The sequence below is a fragment of the Macrobrachium nipponense genome, chromosome 5 (assembly GCF_015104395.2).
Source record: "Macrobrachium nipponense isolate FS-2020 chromosome 5, ASM1510439v2, whole genome shotgun sequence".
In the NCBI taxonomy this organism is placed as follows: domain Eukaryota; kingdom Metazoa; phylum Arthropoda; class Malacostraca; order Decapoda; family Palaemonidae; genus Macrobrachium; species Macrobrachium nipponense.
In genome coordinates, this window is record NC_061107.1 from 111150860 (window position 1) to 111167039 (window position 16180).

Consider the following 16180-nt stretch of genomic DNA (forward strand, 5'->3'; position numbering starts at 1 on the left):
GATGTCACTGACAGTGTGGTGGTGGTGCGTAGTGGTGGTGGTACGCTCATGTAAGAATGCATAAGGTTTTTGTGAAGACGATTTTCTAGCATATGACTAATTGACTGACTGAAGACTACTCTTAGATCATGGATAAACCTGGACCGAACACACCGAAGAAAGTAAGACAGAGGAGAGGAGAACCCTCGAAAAATGGTTACAAGAATGAAAGACAGGATGTTATTGGATGTTATTTACAACTGAACAAAATATTAAAATGGCTAAGTAAGACTGTATGGTAGGTTAGATCGAGATAATTTCGAATAGGCCTATTGGAGTTTCGTATGGGAGTAGTGAATGGTCACATGGTGTGGCAATAGTCCATTCATATGATCATACAAGAAACAGTAAACTATGCATAAGTTAGATCAGGTAGGCTCTTTGGTTAGGCCTAACTTACAAAGGTCTATTGATTTCTGTTACTATACTAGATTATTTGCACTAGGCATTAATTATTTTCATGGGGAGGGGCACAGTAACCGAACTCGGTTTACTTTCCTTCTGAAAATACACAAACATTACACACACACACGCAATATTTGTAGAGGCGGAGACCGCAGAACAGCATAAATAAGTATTAGAAATGACACACCCTTACCTCCCGTGATGAGCCTAAAGTTTGTGAAGGAATTAAGCAAAGTCTTACTCGTTTATTTTAATTTTTCATTTACTCTTTTTCTCTTTGTATTTTGTAGGAATATAGAATTGTTTTTACCGCTGACATATAAATGAGAAATAGCTCTATTTTCCTTGTATAAAAAACCAATATCGAGTTTATGTTATATTATCCATGATTCTATGTGGCTCTGGTTTCAGAAAGATGAATTTCGTAGATGGTTAACTAAAATCAAGGATTACCCTTTTCATGCTTCTGCAAAACGGGTAATAGTAAACTTGTAGTAGGACACAGTGAGTTGGTAAAACACAGTAACAGGGAATCGCACAAGAGATCAGTTAAAGTAATTGAACGTCAATCCTCTGGAGGTTCATTTTTTCAGAGAGGTAAATCTATTTAAGGAACTGGAAGTACACAAGATGATATCAAGAAGCTAGAAATAATACTAAGTGGGGTATTTGCTGAACACAACATATCTATGAACACTATTGATCACTTAATTGATGCTTTAAAAATTGGTATACCTAACTGTGATGTCATCCAAGGGGTTTCTTTGCACAGAACAAAATGCTCTTACATTATTAAAAATGTTATTGGAAAAGGTGACAAGAAAAAATTGATTGAAACTCTAAAAGAGAAAAAGTTCTCCAATTTAGTAGATGAAGGTACAGATATATCTAGAGTAAAGATTATTGTAGTGCTAGTTAGATATTTTGATGTTGAGGGTAAAAAGGTCGAGTTGTCACAAAGCTGTTAGAAGCAATTTCACACGATGCCAAAAATAGTGATGCCGAGAGACTTAGTAAAGTAGTAAAGTCATGTTTTGAAAAGAAAGATATTCTCTTGACCAACATAATCGCCATGGCAGCAGACAATGCAAGTGTATTAGTAGGAAAAAAACAACTCCCTTATGACCAAATTGCAAAGAGATGCAGATGAAAGCTTTTTTATTTTAAAATTTATCTGTCATTCGCTCCATATAGCGGCTAGCAAAGCAACAAATAATTTGCCGAGAAATATTGAATATTTCGTTCGAAATATTAATTCATATTTTAGTCACAGCTCAAAAAGGCAGGCAGAGCTAGCAGAACCTTTGCAGGAATATCTTGTTGCCGAAAGACTCAAAACGCTTAGACTTGCAGATACAAAATGGCTTGGAATGCAGCATTGCATTGAACGAATACTGAATCAGTGGGAAGTTTTAAAGTTCTTATTCTTTCAGGCCCAGATAGAAGATAAGGTTATTTCAGCAGAACTTATAATGAAACAATTTAACAATCCATATACAAAAGCTTACCTGACATTTTTGAAATATGTCCTTGGATATTTTAATCAACTAAATGCTCGTTTTCAAAGTAAAAACAATTTGATTGGTATCCTACAAGATAAGAGCATGAGAATGACAAGACTTATTTGTAAGAACTTTATCAAACCCCCAATATCTATCCGATTTGCTTTGCAGTCTTACTTTTTAGTCAAAGGTTAGGCCCACTGCCAATAACTTTGGAAACTGCAGCCTTACTTTTTAGTCAAAGGCTAGGCCCACCGCCAATTCAAGGTTAGGCCCACCGCCAATAACTGTGGAAACTGCTGCCTTGCAGTCTTAGTTTTTCAGTCAAAGGTTAGGCTATAGCTACGGAAACTGCTGCCTTGCAGTCTTACTTTTTCAGTCAAAGGTTTGGCCCACCATCAATAACTTTGGAAACTGCAGCCTTACTTTTTAGTCAAAGGCTAGACCCACTGCCAAATACTGTGGAAACTACTGCCTTGCAGTCTTACATTTCAGTCAAAGGCTAGGGCCACTGCCAATAACTGGAAACTGCTGCCTTGCAGTCTTACTTTTTAGTCATAGGCTAGGCCCACTGCCAAATACTGTGGAAACTACTGCCTTGCAGTCTTACTTTTTAGTCAAAGGTTAGACCCACAGCCAATAACTGTGGAAACTGCTGCCTTGCAGTCTTACTTTTTAGTCATAGGCTAGGCCCACTGCCAAATACTGTGGAAACTACTGCCTTGCAGTCTTACTTTTCAGTCAAAGGCTAGGCCCACTGCCAAATAACTGTGGAAACTGCTGCCTTGCAGTCTTACTTTTTAGTCAAAGGCTAGGCCCACTGCCAAATACTGTGGAAACTACTGCCTTGCAGTCTTACTGTTTAGTCAAAGGCTAGGCCCACCGCCAATACTGTGGAAACTGCTGCCTTGCAGTCTTACTTTTTAGTAAAAGGCTAGGCCACTGCCAAATACTGTGGAAACTACTGCCTTGCAGTCTTACATTTTAGTCAAAGGCTAGGCCCACTGTCAAATACGTACTGTGGAAACTGCTGCCTTGCAGCCTTACTTTTTAGTCAAAGGCTAGGCCCACTGCCAGTACTGTGGAAACTACTGCCTTGCAGTCTTACTTTTTAGTCAAAGGCTAGGCCCACCGCCAATACTGTGGAAACTGCTGCCTTGCAGTCTTACTTTTTTAGTCAAAGGCTAGGCCCACCGCCAATAACTGTGGAAACTGCTGCCTTGCAGTCTTACTTTTTAGTAAAAGGCTAGGCCCACTGCCAAATACTGTGGAAACTACTGCCTTGCAGTCTTACTTTTTTAGTCAAAGGCTAGGCCCACTGCCAATAACTGTGGAATCTGCTGCCTTGCATTCTTACTTCTTAGTCAAAGGCTAGGCCCACTGCCAATAACTGTGGAATCTGCTGTCTTGCAGCCTTTCTTTTTAGTAAAAGACTAGGTTCACCGCCAATAACTGTAGTTGATGACAGCAAGGGCATGCAGTCGTAAAAAACCCTTACTGATGGGATAACTGTGGTAAAGGAGAAGTTTGATATGGAAATAACACTGGATTTAGAAAAGGACGAGTTTGTAAGAAAATGGAATAACTTGTGTGTGACATATATGAACGTAGAATGATTGATGATATCACAGATAGAGATGCAGCGTGAAGGTTGTTGAGGATTATGGTATGGAAGATGATATGCTGACAGTAAATATAAGTTTTTAAGTTGGAAGTAAATGATTCAGAGGAGAATGACAGGTTTAGTATTATTAAGTTTTTGACACTTATATGCTGTGTCTCTGTAGTTACTTGCCATGTTTATAGATTGAGTGATGCATGACATCATAGAAAAAAAATTACTATTTTTAATGAATTATTGGAATAAAAATGGGTTCGCGAATAGAGTGTGGCAGAACTGATTTTTGCAGGTGACACAGTAATGAATGGGGATAAGGAAGCTAAGCTATGGAAACTAAAATCGAAAGTAAATGTATTCAGTAGGTAGGTTATGAAGTTGAAGGGAAACCGGAAAGATATAGCAATGAATTTCAGTATTGATGGGTGTAGAATGAAAACAGTGTGTGTAGGGGTTCAATTACAGTTCGGTTAGCCTTCTGTGTAAGTGTATGAAGAGGCTAATGTTCAACAGTTATAGTGTGAATGTGTGACAACCTATTGTCTTTTTCTCTGCAGCCTGTTTTAGGGCAAACAAATTTATATATATATATATATATATATATATATATATATATATATATATATATCACACCATTTTGTGGCTGAAGTTGTTTTTACTGTAATTACCGAATAGAATAATGAGCTATAGCCTACTACGAGTATGCAATACGATTTTGTTTAAATGGTTTTGCATTATTTTCCTTTGAAGGCTTATAATTTGGAATATTTCTCCCTTTTGCCAATCAAACAGATTATTATAGGAATTTACCCTGATTCTTGTTGCCATTTCTTTATGTATATATAAATTTCCTTCTTTTCCTATGTCTACAAATCTTCATCATACTAATTGCAGTTGCAGTTTTTTTCCCGTTATTGCTGAAATCGTATATTTCAATCCAGAGCCATGGATGCTCTACCCAGTTTAGGTGTAGACGCACAGTATTGACTTTATTTGTCCTTTATGTTAGTGGAGATATAAGCTTTAAGAAATTTCCAGGAAGTATCGCATTTTTGGTGCCGATGACAATTGATATTAGGACGCCACTTTACAGCTAAATCAGTCCTGTGAGATATTTTCCGTAGGGGGATATAGCCGTCATTGCACCTCACGTGGTACACTGTAGGCTAATATTACTGAAGGTGCAGCGTCCCTAGCTGCAACCACTTTCATTCCTTTTCCTGTACCTCCGTTCATACTCTTTCTTCCTTCTTATTTTCCAGCCTCTTCTAACAATGGTTGCATAGAGCAGTCCCGTACCCAGAGTTTTTTTTATGAAATACTTGAAAATGTTATTTTAGTTATTTTAAGAACAATTTATGCGGTCTATGCCATTCTACACGGTTAAATGTTATTCAAAGAACTGATTTTGGTTAACAGAATTTTACTTAAAATCATTTACTGATATGGTGGCCTATATCATATTCCTATCATCACTCTTGTATTTCCTACTACTGAAGAATGTTGTTAATGTTTAATAACTACATTTATATAAAAAAAATACTTTCAAAAAAACAAGATAAGTGAACTGTATCTTTTTTGAGAGAAGTTTCTAAATGTTTCGCCCTTGCAATTTAGCGTCATAACAAATGTGAAGAAGGTAAAGGCGCTGTCACACTAGCGAAATTTCCGTTGACTTTTGAATTTGACGTCGACTTTTCATGTTTTGACGATGACTTTCTGGTGTCGTCGTCACGAATTTTGAAAACGGTACCGATCGAATTCAACTCATCGCTACCGTCGACTTTATAGTTTGTTTACATCTCGGAGAGCGCGCATTTCAAGTCATCAGATGCAAGATGGAGACCTTAGTACAGTGGACAAGATTGGCAGAACAGTTTTTGGTCGAAGATATGGGGGAGAGACGATGCTTATGGGACCATAAGCATGATAGTTTTATGAAAAAGGGTCTTAAATGGAAAAATTACTAAGAGATCACCATGCGAGTCAGGGAAAACTTTCCTGAACTTGCTGATCTTTATACAGATAAGCATGCTATGTTGTGAATATCAGATTACTATATAACCAAAGTCTGCTCCCATTGTTTTTTTTTATTATTATTTTTTATCTTTGCATTAGCAAATAATATAAAAAAAAATCTTTAAAATTTTTGCAGTGTTTCTCTAGCATAATTTATAATACAGTTTGACTGTGGTTGTGTAAACAAGGTTACGAATAGCCTACCTAGGCTAACCCTATCTTATTTTTTTAAATAAAACTTTTCACGTCTTTTTAAAAAACCAGGACCGAACCCAAAGACTTTTTTTTTAATTCTATGCAGCATCATTAAACACATGCAAGCACGACCCACTAGTTGCTTTGTGTTATAAAGCATAGCTAGTTGTTTTATCATTCCGGGAAGTCACAGCTAAGATGGTTTGTTTACGTTTTGACGACGACAACCACGGTATGAATACTATGAAGAAGGACGTGTGTGACAACCAGAGTACGGAATGACGTCGACTTCTTTGGAAAGTCGACGACAAACTCAGAAAAAGTCGACGGAAATTTCGCTAGTGTGACAGGCTGACAGCGCCTTAAGAGTTGCCAGTTAGTCACTTTTTGAACGAAAATCACTGAAATCAGGTCATTCGAGTTTTGCTGCATACTGTACAGTAACTACGAGGCTTTCCTCTTCTCTTGTTACGCCTTGCAAACCTTATTATAGTCAATTTCTATTTCAGCGCTGAATGACCTCATAGGCCCCAGCGCTTGGGCTTCGGCCTAAATTCTATATTCTGTTCCACTCCTGATAAAGATTATCATGACTTTTAAAACAAGTAACGTGCTTTAGAAAAATTATATATACATATATATATTATATATATATATATATATATATATATATATATATATATATATATGTGTGTGTGTGTGTGTGTGTGTCGTTTGCGACCGCTGAGACATGAAATGAAGGCGTCGAAATGGGAAGTGTCTGTATGGCCAGATTTTTCCAGCTAAAATTAGCTTTGAAAATCATAAGATTAATACTGAGTAAAACATGGAGATTGTACCCAGCGTATTTTCATACCCTTGTGTATCACTGGATTGAACTAAGAACGTAACTTGTAGCTGTAGAATATTGTGAACTAAATAAGGAAATATACTAACCCAAACTAATACGTCTTTACATCCTTGGTTACAGTTGGATATTATCTGCATTTGCATGATCTACCTACTAAGAACACTTCCTTATTTTCATTATTTTATTACTGTTATTATTATTATTATCATCATCATCATCATCATCAATGGGATTTGCCTGGAATGGTTCACATCCATCTTTGTGGGGCAGGGGGTTATGAGTGTCCTACTGTGTCCTTGAGAAGGAATGAAAAAGAAAAGAAAAAATTGCACTACTTCAAAACGCACTAAACCGACCAATGTCAGACCGAGCTGTGATATTTTTATTTGTATTTTTTATTATTTTTTTTAAGAAGGGTTGGAGGAAGGTGCATACTTTCGAAGGTAAATGATTTGCAGTTTTCAATACCTTATTCTGTCTTGTACTTGCTTTATTTTGTTATTTGTTCTAGTTGACTCCAGGGAAATTAATAACGCTTTGTCGAATTTTAAGATGGCATTGAGCTGTTTCTGTTTAGTATGATGAAATGTTATCAGAAACTAAAGAACGTCAGTAGTATAATGCCTTACGTCAGCCAGCAATATTCAATTCTCTTACCATCGAAATTTTTAAATTATCCCCCATTTCTTCTCTCGGGCGCCCATGTAACACTTGCCCGTCTGTTTGTCGACAACATCTTCCATTTATACTGCAGAAATCAGTAGTCCCAAGATTACCTTCTTCTATAAATTTCGGGCCCATTTTCCTGCTTGATTTCCTTTATTCCTAGAATATTCCAAATTTTAGAGTAGGTTAGTAATTCCTGAGAATTATTCTCACTCGTGTAGTTCCCTCTACCCCTTATTTTTCGTTAGACCTATAGTGTGCTAGAAGAGGACTTTATTGTAACCAGCTTGTTGCCTTAACGTGGATTTTTTTTATTTCTATCGCATAAGCTGTTTATGTAATTACGTTTTAGCTGAATTATTATATTAAATTATCCTAAAGATTTGTTACATTTTCTGTGTGCACACGTACTCGTAATGTGGTTCACTTTGGCGGCTGTGGCCGTAGTGTTCTCTAGTGCCACGTAGGCTAATTCATACCGAAAATCACTCTCATATTTTAAACACTTGCTAATATTTTATCTTGTTTAGGTCAGTGTCTTGAAGTAATATATATATATATATATATATATATATATATATATATATATATATATATATACACATAAACGAGTTCTGTTGACCAATAATAATCTCCATAAGGAAACTCGAAACATGCTACATCCCGCGCTCGTTAAACCAGTAACGGTTTACCATACATAGATCATAATATAGGCTTCAATTGTGGGTCCACTTTAATTTAACGTTGTAAATAACTCAAGAGAAGTTAACCACAATACCCTGTTAAGTCACTATGTTGGTAATGTACGGCATATTCATTCGGATAAAGGGAAAAAAATATGCAGAATAATGCTCCTCCAGTCGAAGTAAATTAAGGAACTGTAAATAATTATTTCTCAGAAAGTGGATTTAAGTGAAATGCAAACGGACTATTATATTGTTTACCAAGGTAACTACGAAATTCAAACAAACTAGTATATTGTTTACCAAGGTCAATACAAAATTCAAATCATTAGAATAATGTAATGGACATCTTTCATAGAGCTGCAAAGTCCACATTTGACATGTTGTAATAGAAATAATTTAACAATTGTAGTGGTACGAGACAATTTATTAACATATAATTCAACAATATCATGCTAGGCTATAGTTAAAATTTGCAAAGGGGTAACTGAAAATGAATATATCAGAGCCGACATGATCCCGGATTGGATTTAACCAACGCAATCAAGGTTTTTTTTTTTTTTTTTTTTTTTTTTTTTTTTTTTTTTTTTTTTTTTTACGGAAGGCAACGAATGTATCCGTATTATTGTAAATTCGAATGAATCACCTTGGTTGTATGTACAGCCCGCCACATGGATGATTTCCCTTTTGCGTTTACAAAATATGTTGCTTCTTATCTTTTATAATTGTCTTTTAGCGTTTTCTCGCCAGTATCGTAACTCCTGTAGAATAGGGGTCTTTAGTTCTTTTTTTCAAATTTGCTTTCTTCTTGTATGATCTTCACTACAGGCGTTATTTTGTTGTATCGTCTTGGTGAGCAATGTTCAAATACTCTCTCGCTCGACTTACAATTTGTTCTTGGTTCAAATGGCCTATATGCTTTACTTGCATGTCTGATTACAGTATTCGTTTTCAGGTCTAAAGAAGTTGAAGCAGTTTCTCTGATATGATGGTTTACCACATTTTAGTGCTTTAAACTGTAAGAAGTATTTTGTATTCTATTCTTGTTTTGACTGGAAGCCAATGTAGATCAATTAGTGCTTGGGTTATTCTACCATGGGAACGCAATCCTTTTATTAATGTGGCTGCTTTATTTTGTACTCCTTTCAGTTTTCTTAGTAGGTAGTTATAGGGAGACCGTAGTATATAATTTTGCCTCGAAAGTATTTGGTTACAAATGGCTGTTTTCAGATTATCTTTATTTGTATATTTTCTAATAGATGCAACGTAATTTTTCTATGATAGTGACAGGTCTTTACAATATGCAATATATAGTTTTTCATCGATAATGTATTATCAATAAATACTTCTAAGTTCCTCACTGCTGCTACAATATTTATTGATGACCAACCAAAAGTGATTCTATTGTAGCACTCATATTTTCGTAATGTACTGTCAGATCCAAACAGCATACACTCAGTTTGTCTTCATTAAGTTCCAGTTTCTTCGTCGACATCCATTTTTATTTTTGTATCATTCATTATTGTACTAATGGCGTCTTCTACCACAAGTTTTAGATCTTTCTGTTGTATATCATATGGTGTTGCTCAACGCTGTAGTCTGCATTAGGCAGTATAGATATTTTTATTGGTGTCTGCCAAAGTATAATTTATATTATTAGTATTTGTTGTTTTTGTATAGCTTTCTCTACTTTGTTGAAGTTTCGAGAATAGACTAATTCTGTAATTTTCTCTGTCCTAGAATAACAAATTAATACACGTTGTTTGTATGTGCATATACGTATAAGTTTATATTGAAGGAGCAACATGTTCAGTAGGATGGTGAATATTTTTTTTATTACTAGTCTTTAAAAGCGCGTTAATACGATTTTCCGAGAGGTTTTACGTATGTGTTTATTCGACATATTTCCAGAGTAGACCAGGATTGTGTAGTTTTTGCGTGTGGTAATTCAATGTAGCCAGAATCACCGAGTCCTTCGGGGGAGGGGGAGGGGTAGTGCCGTCAGTGCACCGTAGGATTATTTAAGGTTCTTCGGATCATCCGTTCAGCCCTTAGCTGCAATCCCTTTCATCCATTTTACGGCATCTCCGTTCATATTCTCTCTTCCATCTTACTTTCCACACCTAACAATTGTTTCAGTGGAACGGCTGCGTTTTCCTCCTGTTATACCTCTGAATCCTTTTTTACTCTCATTCAGTTTGGCCGAAATCTTAGATTCTGTTTCCATCCCAGAATCATCGAGATCTGTGGGCGAGCATATGTCTATGCATTAACCAAATAGCAAGAGATAGACCGGGTAGACAGGCAACGGGCAATCCTATCTTTTTTCCACACTCTCATTGGACGACAAATGGCATGCCGTTTCGGTAGCACGAGTTATAGCTCCCTGCTCTGCCAATACGGAATCAGAAAAATTTATTTATTGTGATTAGAAATTCATTTCTCGGTATAGTATGGTTCGGATCCCACAATAAGGCGTAGGTCCCGTTGCTAAATAACTAATATCTAATCCTACGGGCCAGCCCTAGGACAGCTGTTAATGAGCAGTGCTCTGGTTAAACAAAGATTTACTTAACTTTTCCACACACTGATCTCTTCCATATCCATCCCAAGCTGAAGGTGAATACAATGTTTCAATTCAAAGGAATTCCTATACGTATTTTATTTTGTACTAAGTGTATATTATTCATATCATTTTTAAAGCCACATTCCACACCAACCCTCCCTTCACAATAATGTGTTTTATTAGAATTGGCACAATTAAGGCATAGATTTTTAGTGGGTAATAACTTTTGTTAAAATGACTGATTACAAATGTCACTCGTATTTTTCATAAGTCATGCATTTATCTCTGTGGTAGTTTTTTTATATTGAAGAAGCTGTTGCTAATTATCTACTACATTGAGTGATTCTTATAGATACAAAGAATTATTGTTTCCTGAGATGATTCAAGAAGAATATTCAAGTTTTCCTTTTTTCGATATGGTAGGCTACCATATTTGAGTATGCCATCTATAGGGAGATTAGGAAATGTCCAATATCAAAAGTCTTCTCACATTTTTTTAAAACAGAGATAGGCAGATAACCAACCATCCCCTGCGATGTCAACTTAATAAGCTCAGTACATACTATTTCAGGTATATCTACTACAATGTTGTCATTTAATGGGCCCAAGAAGACATATAAAAGAAAACGAGAACTCAAGATGTTGGAGTTAGTCTTTACCCTGAAATTATATATACTATCTGACCTACCCGGTGCTGCCCAGGAAAACTTTGAATGAAAGTCTATGGGTAGGGGGTGGGAAGAGGGAGGGGGAAGTGGAGGCAAGAGGGTGAGGAAGGGGAGAGAGAAAGGAGAAGGGAAGGGAGAAGGGAAAGGGGTAGGAGAATGGGGATGGAAAATGAAGGGAAGGGATCGGGTGGTGGAACTGGTAGGGTGGGAAGGATGGGAGGGTAAGGGGAAGATAGAGGGGTAGGGAAGGGGAAGGGTAAATTACATTTCTGTATTAGAAGAGAAAAATGATCTTCGCTGAACATAAACCTAGCTGTCTCCCTTTCAATAACAGTCAGACCTTTTATCGATTGTGTGAAATAAACTGCACAATGGCACAGCAAAGCATAGGAGAATTGTGCAAGGATCTGTCTTCAGCAAACTGCACGAATTCGTAATGGATTCAGTATACATGAATATACTGCTAACTCCCTGCTGTATTATACTTCAGAAACTCCCTCTTCCTCTTCCCTCCCCCTACCCGTAGCCCATCATTCACAGTTTTCCCGGGCAGTGCCGGGTAGGTCAGCTAGTATAAAGCTATAAACCATCCTCGATCAAAGTCCATCCAATAGTTTTTGTTTGGTTTAAATCTGTCAAGTCATTTAGCGTGATTGAATGACAGACAGACAGGCAGACATCACGCCTATTATAGTATTATTATTATGTTCCTTACCCACTTTCTTCTTCCTAACACCCACTCTACTCTCCCTCTCTCTCTTCTTCCTCTCACTCACTCTCTCTCTGTCACACCCTGCCCAAACCATACCCCCTTTAGTGCCATTGATGTCTTACCCTCACAGTATTTGATAGTAAGTCATATTTAGTATGCATACCGAAAATTGAAAGTCATATTATTTACTACATACACCGAAAATTAGGTATGATAAATTTGTATAATGTTATTAAGTCTATGGGCTGAACCAGCCTGTTTGGGGAAGGCGCCCGCACCCTTCGCGGCGCCTTTGGTACCTTTTTATGGCTTGAAACCCTGTTATAAACCATCTTAAGGGTCATCACTATAACCCTGCCAAGTTTCATGCCCATCGGACCAGCCGTTTGGCAGACGGACGGACAGACATAACATAATGCCCATTATAGTAAGATATACCTAACTAATCAGGGACTTGTTTATGGATGACTATTAAAAAAGACCGCCAGAATATCAACGCTTCTGCCATAAATGAAACAAGCTGCAATTAAGGAGACAGGTGGAACACCAGAAACAGTTTGAAAGTTAGTTGGGCCTAATAGGCTACTGCAGAATAATTTGGTTAACAAACAGTAACATCCTATACGCCTACCTTAAGGTTTTCCAGCGAATTATTCCTTGTTTTACCCATGTAGTTCTAATTATATATTTATCAATGGTGCAAACACTTTTTTTTTTTTGGTAACCTTGAACTCAATTATGGAAGAGGGACTCCAGAGTGAAGTTGCAGTTTTAAGGTTTATACCTTCAGTGACTGGTTTACATACCTACCCCCCCGGAAGCGAACGTTTGTGAGCTTCAAATACGCTGTTCATCTCAGGCTCATGAAGGCACTTTTTAGGTGAATGTTTCACAAATTTCCAACAAACGTTTTTTTCACATACTTAGGACGTCAATGATAATATAACTCGATATACAGTAAATTATGCGTTTTCTCATTGATTTTAGACCTGTCACATGCAGAAATATAGTGATGCACAAAAATCGTAATATTAGTGTACAAAAACATGTATACAAACGTCATTTTCACCTTTCGAGGGAAATTAAAGGTTTTTCCATTTCTTAAAGACTTCCTTTATTAATTGTTGTTTTAAACATTCGTCCTCAGTACTGAAATATGTTTATATAAGTCCAAAATTATACAGCAATTATCTGTGATCGACAATTTGAATTGTGTGGGAAATGGTCACCAAATGCCGCCACCAGATGTCTCTGCAGCAGCGTAAACAAATTGGCGGGCCGCACGGACTGAATGTGTTTGACAAAGTTGTTGAATTAAATTTACATGCAAGTGCATGCCAGCTGATATATACAGGAATGGTCTAAAATGCATAAACAACAACAGAAATTGTGAGAAGTAAATGAACGACAAAATAACCTCATTTTGTTAACATAAACGGTTGCATAATGTTCACATTGGCACTTTCTATTTTTATTTAATGTAAAGACCAACTGAATTATGAATTAGTGGGTAGCAACTAGGCTATTCTCCGATAAAAATGGAAGTTGTTCATTGTAAGTTCTTGAGACATTGCGAGCTGGTTCTCCACTATAATTATAGGTATACTAGGTATACCTATGTACTACTTTTTTTCCACGCCTCGTGGAAAAAAGTAGTACATATACCTAGTATGTGTATTACATACACCTAGTATCACAAGGTATAGAGTTGGAAACATGTATGGGGTGTGTATTTGGTGAGGAATCATAGCACTGTAGTACTATTGTACCCTCTTTAATCTAACTTAACCTAGTGGACTGTGCTGGGACCTTACCAGGTTAGGAAAGCTTTGACCCCACTAAACGACCACCCTAACCTGGCTTACAGCAACATAAATCCTAAAAATTAAATACAGGAACTCATCCCATCAAAACATTTACCTCAGTCCTGGTGCTGTACTCACTACTTGTAATTCAATCTAGTTAGGATTGGCATTTATCAGTGGAAGAAATTGGGCTGTGCCATTTCTAGATGAGTGTTTTAGTCTTGATTGTGCTTAAAAGTTTATAAAGCACTAGTTATTGGCAGTTGTTAAACGGACTGCGACTGCGTATATAGTGGCTATCAGGTGTTGAAAATTGGGAGCATAACTTTAACATCTGCAATTTTTGGATAAGAATTTATTTATTTTTATTTGGCTATAGGGTACTTTGATTATTAAATAACGGGAAAACTATAGTTTCCATGGCAGTTGCGGTTTTTCTCTGCAGTTTTACCCACTGAACAAGAATTTTAAGTAATATTTATTCGGACGACTGTAATTAACGCCCCCGGGGCCAGCACTAATACTATACACGGCGAAGTACAGCCAGTTACAAAAGCGGTGTCGCCCCGCCAGGCCTGGATCGGTGAGATCATGCCCTTCTTGCCCTGAAAGTGGCCCACGTTCAAACAACCAGTATATAGTTAGAATGGTTCGAAAGGGAGGAGCAAGGAAATTACGGTAATCACGCAAAGTAATGCGATATTGAATGGAATATATTATATTGACAGAGAGAGAGAGAGCTTTTAATCCTGTTTAGTTAATAATCTGACATATATACTTGAGACCTTCTTCTTTAAGGAACATGTTATCATATATTTTTTGGAAAATAATTATTATGAAATCATATCACGTATTGTTTTTAATCGTTATCACTTTTTCTAAATAAAAAATGCCTTAAATATTGTTGGAATTGACTATTCATATTACTATTATTATGACGAAAATATCTTTTTTAATTATCCTATAAGCACGTCTCTCTCTCTCTCTCTCTCTCTCTCTCTCTCTCTCTCTCTCTCTCTCTCTCTCTCTCTCACTTGATATGCTATTTGGATGTGGCCAGGGATCACAAAACCGTACATGGCTACTCTACCAACTTGTGCTAAGCTGTATCTATTTTTGCCCTAGATTGACTGGTCTAGAATTACCTATATTACCAATAATATTCGAATCTGGTCCCAAAGATGTTACACACCAGGTTTTGTAGCCGTGGGTTGTATAAGTAATCAAAGCATCAACTTTGCCATGATATTATTTTATTAATTAATCTATACTTAGAACATATTACTGGATATGCTAATATAGAACTACATATTTGTATTTATGGCATAACTTAGTTGAATTACCAGTATTTGAGTGTGATGGGCCACTTGGCTCCGCCCCCCGCAACCATCTAGGCTACTTATAGGAAGTATTCAATTCGCTATATTACTTATATTATAGAATATTTATTATATTAATTCCGAAACTATTTATGAAAATAAATTATGTGGAATGAAATGCAGTGAAATGTGTTCATCAGTGCATTAGCATAATGATGGTGAGGTATAAAAAATGTAGGTGTTGCAAAACCGTATACTATTAACATATTTTTTAGTGTCTCAAATTATTTGGTGATAGTCTTTAGACCTGGTTAGATCAGTCACGTCTTAGCTAACCCCCCCCCCCCCTCTCTAACCCCCCCCCCCCCACAACACAAAATCCCACCTCCGGCTCACGCTTGCTCACTCACCTCACTCCGCCTCTATTCGTAGCTTCAGCGACTAATATCCAACACACCTTGTTCCCCCTCCAAGCTATTCAAGAAACCCACCACATTCGATATCTCCTGTTCAATAGTGTTTTACATAGTCACGTTTTTACTTTTTGTAATAAAATAATTGTAAATATTTGGAAAATATAATGACGTATGAAATACTGTCATCTGAGTATTATTTTTCCTTCCAAAAAACATCCCTCAGAACAATTTCATAATAACTGTAAGATATTGAAATACCAAACATGAGGAGGTGCGGGTATAGAAGGATATTTATAACAAGGTGGGGGGTTAAAGGTAATAAGGACAGGTGACATTGGGTGACATTAATAAGTCTTGACGGGTATAAGGTAATGATAGTAATAACTGTACAGATAGCAGTTAATATAACGATTCTAAGTCGCCATCACGCCTGGCTCATAGCGTTATAGGGTTACTGAGATCATCTTTGTATATCTGGTTAATGTCTCACTATCGTTTACGTTATGAATCCTGGTTCTCCCATGACGTAACGTGCTACACACAGCCATGGACGAGCTGTATAACGTCAGTGGTCTTAACAGTCGTGTGTTTGCAGCCTTTGTGGAGGTTTATGTGCTAATTACGATTATCTACACTTAGGTAAGTGTTTGTCGAGGTCATTGTGTTTATCTATACGTTTGGAATAACTGTTCGAACATAATGTTGTGCACTATAATC

General features: G+C 36.8%; 1 protein-coding gene across 1 annotated transcript in view; it reads left to right on the top strand.

The window, feature by feature from the left end:
* The window catches only part of LOC135215595 (transient receptor potential cation channel trpm-like), a 655531-nt gene continuing 639351 nt past the window's right edge, over positions 1-16180 (top strand). Inside the window, exon 1 of the mRNA XM_064250472.1 lies at positions 1-50. The gene's annotated coding sequence lies outside the window, so the exon portion shown is untranslated. The remainder of the gene's footprint in view (positions 51-16180) is intronic.